This window comes from Mizuhopecten yessoensis, unplaced genomic scaffold (genome assembly GCF_002113885.1).
Source record: "Mizuhopecten yessoensis strain PY_sf001 unplaced genomic scaffold, ASM211388v2 scaffold10975, whole genome shotgun sequence".
Taxonomy (NCBI): Eukaryota; Metazoa; Mollusca; class Bivalvia; order Pectinida; family Pectinidae; genus Mizuhopecten; species Mizuhopecten yessoensis.
In genome coordinates, this window is record NW_018408815.1 from 337420 (window position 1) to 344038 (window position 6619).

The following is a 6619-nucleotide window of genomic DNA, read 5'->3' on the forward strand; positions in this document are numbered from 1 at the left end:
TTTGCTTGTAATCTGAACTATCCAAATCATATTTATTCACAGAGTTTATCTGATCATGTATTTCCTATACTTAAAAACAGAATATGTGAAGAAATAAAACAGTTTTTGACACGTATGATAAAGGTCACTGATAGGTTTGACTGTAACTTTTAATGTTTATTAATTTTGTCCTCAATTGCATAAATGACAATTTTTTCCTCCTCCATTGAAAAGACTTGTCATCCAGGAGGAAACTTTGACTCTTTGAAAAACATTTTTTAATGTAGCCAAATACGAAACTTATAAATTTTAAGGATTTTGTGCAACATAAATGTTTTATTTTTCAATATTTCATAGTGTGACAGCAGGATATCTTTTTGTCATGTCTGGAAATGTTGAAGAGTATAATAGTCTGATAGTCCATCTATGACATTCATGTTCTGGTATCCTTTGTATTGTTGAACCTCCATAGGATGTGTTAGATACTCAAATATTTTTGTTTCGATTTAGTCTGAAACAGATCTATTTGTGCTCCTGTCCAAATTGTTGAGCATAAAATAAGCGAACATGTTGACACCACCGTAATTACAGTACACAATGCGGGATAGATTGACTTTTTCAGTGAAATAGTGAACACCTTTATTTAATAAATGTACAATTGTAATTGATGGTCAATTAAAATTTCTAATATTTGAACCATATCTATAGATGCTTCATTTTGGGTTATAGACATAGTTGGTAATTCAAAATATTTTCATAAATATTTAAGATATATTTAGTGTAATGCTTTCATATTATTGCATAAATATTATAAATTGTTCAAAAGATACAGTTTACTCAAATGATTTGTTTTACAATATAATGTGATGTATTCAGATCGAAAAATGAACTTTCAACACTTCAAATGCTAAATGATTTGTAAGTTCTGATTTGCTTGGTACTTTTTTGAGGATATTCTATCTGGGTGTTATTTTGATGAAGTCTGGTAATCATGACTTTTGTCCCAGTATTTGCAACAGTTCTGTATCAAGCTAAGTTAGATATTAAGTCTCTGCTGTAATTTATGGGAAAATAAGTTGTAGGTAAATGTGAGGTAGAGTCGACTATTGATGATACTGGGTCCTCGTCATAATACTCTTGGTTAATTGTTATCACTTTAAACATTTCCCCACCTATCAATTTTTTTAAGGATCACTCAAAGTGATTCCCAGCAAATTTGTTAGAACTTCTTCATAAATCACATATCTGAGATTCACTTCAAGCATTTCCCCATAAATCCAAATCTGTGTGAAGGTGTATGAAATGACACAAAGAAAGATCTTGATACCAATTTACTTTCCTTTCAAACTATCTGCTGAACTGTTAGAAGGAACTCAGATTTATACTGCATCATAACTTGTATAAATTAATGTGTTGAAATGTTATGTTGAATTATTTATTTGATTATTGTGTATCGTTGTTGGACATGGGCGCTACCATGGACTTGGTTTATTTAGATGAAACCTGTATCTCACAACACCAGCTAGTTGTCGGTGTTCACTTAGCTTGCCTGTACTACTTACATTTGGTTTGACCCTGCTGATCATTGAGATGTGCTGTATAGTATAGGAAATATATTGACATTTGTTATCTCCCCTTGATTCATAGATTTAAAAGTTAAATGTTATTAAAATGTTTGTATTGTGAATTGTTGACAAAAGAATATTTTTGAAAATGAATTAATGGCAATTATTATAACTTGTTACAGGCAATACAAATGAAATGTGATTTGTGTGTATAAAACTATTCTTGTATAACATGTCACCTTGACTTCATCTAGTGTTAAGTTACGTGCTCTGATTGACATAACCTCATTTTTCAAGCAACTCTGTAATTCATGTTCTGATGACTTTGCAAAAAAAATGTGCTAGCAATTTATGTTTTGGGCACAGCATCTGAGACTGAATATTTGTTCTAACAGGGAAAATGACTACAGTAATATCCTAAATTGTTTCACAGAAAAATCCTCAAGGTTTTCGCTGTACAATGTTACATTGTTAATGTGGGCCTAGATTTCCTATTAAAATTATTTTCTAGTGACTCTTTAGAAGTTTATTTTATTTTTAATGAAAATTTGTTTTACCAAATACACACAATTAGATAATTTGTTTAATGACAGAACTGTCTGAAAATCATAAATATTATGAAAGTTAAAAGTTATGGTCAGTTGTATTTTCCCCAAATTGTAGATAGCCAGGTTAGTCTCCTCAATGTGATGAGCTGTTTTAACTATAAGCCAATATTATCAGATGTATGTTTAAAACACTTCATTCATTTGTTCATCATGTTTGTTATATATTTGAGTACTGTCTGTAGAAATGGATTTCTTTGTGCTGTTGCAATCAGTGTGACACGTCATGAGCATACACTATGAAATCTTATTGCAATATGCCAACACCCAAATTTGCAATCAATAAACAATTTGTTGAGTCAAAAACATGAAAAATTGCCAAGCACTAAGATTTCCACTTTTGCAGTATCATTGATTCTATTATTGACTACAAAGCTGTTTGTGATAATCGCTTGTGAACATGTGTATAAATATAGGGCAGCGATTGTCTGTGTTTGGTGACCTCGGGACCAGGCTGTTGAGTCGGGTGTCCACCTACCCATGTCCTAATGTACCAAGGCCAAACGTCTTTCACAATCATCTTACCTGTAATTAAACTTCCTGTTAGGTGATCATGTGTACAGATTACAGAGTCTGGATAACTACTATATAATGGATTAAGTAGCTGGATGCGATAATCATTATATTAGCTACTTCTGAGCATTGTGTGCTAAAATGCCAGATATTTAACTTTTAAATTGACTTTAAGTGGAAATATGTTTGTTTTTTTAAATTTTAAAGTGTTTTTTCCTATGACTATTCCAGACTTTATCATATTTCAGATGTAGGAGGACAGAGATTTCATTAGCCATCAAAAAAACGCTTAGTGATGTACAGTTAGAGCAAGAGACTCTACAATGTATGTGGGAGATCAGGAAATTTCACCTCAGAGATATCAGTTGTAGTGATGCCTGATGCTTTGCTAAAGGTTTTACTCACACATAACCCTGAGGCTGAAATTTACCTATCTTTCACAAACAAGTATGGTATTACTGTCTTGCATAATTTGTTTGAGAGAAATGGGGGTTTCCCAAGAAGTGATGGTTGTCTCAATTTAAGAACGGCTCAAGGTTTCCATTATTTTATCTTTTAATTGAAAGAAAAAAAACCTGTGAAGATTTTCATAAACCTGGTTTAATACCAATGGATGTGGGTCGGGAAAAATTAAAGCTAAGTCAACATATAAGCAAATGATAGCTTAAATATACATTTTACGAAAACATATCCAACCCTTTTCCCCCTTTCTTGATAAACTCTGGAATAACTCCTGGAAGATTTGCCTGATTTACTTAATAACAACATTTTGATCAATCATGTTTTTTATTCCAAAATCGATTTTCTGGTCCACCATATCCATCTGAACATTTCTTTTTGCTGAAAATGTTCAGTCAGCTATAATAATAATAATAATGATAACAATTACAGGTTCTTATGTACTGCTTTGTACAGATTTTATGTTGATAAAGATAATTTTATATGTTTCTCAAAGGTAGTTTTGAGAAATGAACTCTGTAAGTGAATAATATGTGAAATGTTTTTTTTAGAGCTGGACTCCTCTCTGACCCATCACATATCATATGTAAGAGTAAACAGTTTATTTTTGAGGCTACTATACATGTACAATATACATTAAATAAATGTCAGCTGTTGTTATAAGCATGGTCTTTTCTAAAAAAAAGAAAAAAAAGTATTTTTGTTAAAATAAGTGATCAGGAAGAGGTTTATTGAATGTGATGGATAAACCTGACCTAGATACATAGGTACCACATAATTCTAGTGTCTTGTCTATTTGGTTACACTTACAGTCTGTGATGAACCTATTACAAGGTACATAATGTACACAGGCAATACCTCGCGTGTTCATCAGACATCTCAGATTGCATTATATAGTGCATTGTGAACACATATATCAGGAGGACTTTAGCCTGAAATACATCTATTCACGGAGTGCAGTCTGGGACATCAGACAAACAGGTGTGGTATTGCTTTTATTACATAACAACAATTGTTCTTCATATAAATATTTTTTCTGTTGTAATATTTAGGTTTCTCACAAAAATCTTTTAACCAAACATCTATATGGCAGACAAAATGACTTCCAGGACGGAATTTTGACCTCACGTTTACAAGACGTAAAATGGCGCTATAATGTTCCTAGTCCATTTTTGTTTCAATTCATCCATTTTTAACAGTGGATAAAAAAAAGAAGTGGTACTGGGGTAATACAACATCTTGTACTTTCAGAGTGTGAAAATCAGACTGTGGCTTTAACTATAAGATTTACCTGGTATGTAATAATACTGTAGCCCTGTTTTCTGCTTTTGTGTACAGAGTAGTCGAATGACTTTATATACAGCAGAGTTGAATGACTGTTTTGTATACAGAGCAGTGGGTTGACTGGTAATAGAGGCTCAAATAAGGTTTAGTTTTGTTGAACAAATCATACTCATTGGAGTAACATTAGCCAGTAGAGTCAAACATTTCAGTATCTACGGTTACGTTTATATATCTGGATACTGTGGACGGGAAGGTGTTACTGTTCGGTAGAATACTATAGACAGGGAGGAATCGATTTATCGGGAGATACTTTTGACGGGGGACTTTTAGTTGGTGATTGATTATTATTGAATGGAAGTGTTAAAAATGTCCAGTGCGGTGTAAGCAAGTCTGTGTGTGTTTGTGTTATATAATGTTATATAATTGTCTCATTCTAAATGAACAAGGAAATCAACTTTCCAAGAGGCCTTTAGGGTGTTAAGATACATACTGTATTATTATGTAATTTATCACCAAACAAAATGCCATGCAGTTTTGCCAAAAATGAAATTACAAATATAATAAATAAATTTGAGAGAAAAAAACTCAGTTTCTGTCATTATTCTTTTCATGGTGTATTTGCTCTCTTGATCTGAAGGAACATGGTGAGCTAATGTTGTACGTTGTGTCTGTATTAGGCTGTCCATCAACAATGTCTTAAAAAGCACATCTAAGAAAGGGTTAATTATTGAATATTACTGTACACAACATCCCTTCTGGAACTATGATATGGATATTTGGTTAAAAATCTTTCAAAACTGTACAATGGGCAGGATCGAAAAGAGTTATTTGGCCTTATTGCTTTTGGTAACTTCTCACTTGGGAATTGTAAGATGGATGTCAAACCATATTTGGTTAAACTCATTCTCTGGTGACCAAAAAGAGTTATTTAGCCATATACATTTTACTTCTCTGGAACTATGGGATGGATATCAACCATATTTGGATGGAGTTTCAGGCAAAGGGTATTCAAAAATGTTTTACAAATGTTGTAGGGATTGAAAGGTGTGACATAAAAAAGTCTTCTTAAGATATTGCATGCTTGAATAAAGGGCTACCAAATTTGTTAAAATGAATGACCTTGACTCATTCAAGGTCACAGGGTATTTTTTTTTTTTTTATCTTTATACGACTTCTAAATATTTCGCCAGTAGCATGCTTGGATGACGGGTTGTCATGCTTTTTCATTTGAATGACCTTGACCCACTTTCAAGATCACATTTGGTCAAATATGTTTAAACCTTTAAATGACCTAATCTCAATAAACAAAAGGTCTAGGTTGGTGATATTTGGCAAGTTACATGCTGAGATGAAGGGCTATAAACTTTGTTCAACGTAATGACCTTGTTCGACTTTCAAGGTCACAGGGGTCAAATGTTTTTAAATCTTTTAACAGGTTCTTTTGAATGTCTTGCAGTCATAAATACTGATATTTTGCCTGTTATTTGAATTTAAATTACTTTTAATGTTACAAGTGTGAGATTAATACCAGGTGAGCGATGCAGGTCCATCATGCCTCTTGTTATACACTTATGCTACTAGGATTGACTCCGTGGATCGGTCCCGCCCGAGCCGAGGGATTTGCAGTACTAGTTTTGATGAGAACAGTTTTCTGTAACTGTTTTTAAAGATCCAGGTGAGCATACAGGCTTCCTTTGCTTGTTTTGTGGTTAAAGTATACACGTTTCAACAACTCCATAAAAGATGGTACAGTATTGTTAACCTAAATTTCACATCCGTTGATATGTCATATTTAAAGACTCCAATTGAACGTAAGAATTTAGATAAGTTAGGTAATTTGAACAGCATCTTTCTCAATAAGATATTATAGCTGATGTTTTAATAAAAATAGTTCACCGACATAACGTATTAAACTGTCACTCTCTTTTGCGTCCAAACTTTATGCTACGAAATGACAGTTTCCTTAAGCTAATTTATATATATAGGATCTTACATGAGTTTCCATTTCATATGAGATTTGTGAAGCGAGTTTTAAGAATTTTTCAATAGGCGAGCTAAAATGAAAAATTTGTGACGAGTTTCATAAATTTCATATGAAATGAAAACGAGTGTAAGATCCTTTTTATCACATAATCAAGATTTGTGGCATTTATTGGGTGTAAAACAATATTTTTTCTTGAATCCTTGAAATGTTAAATAGCCGCCATTTTGACT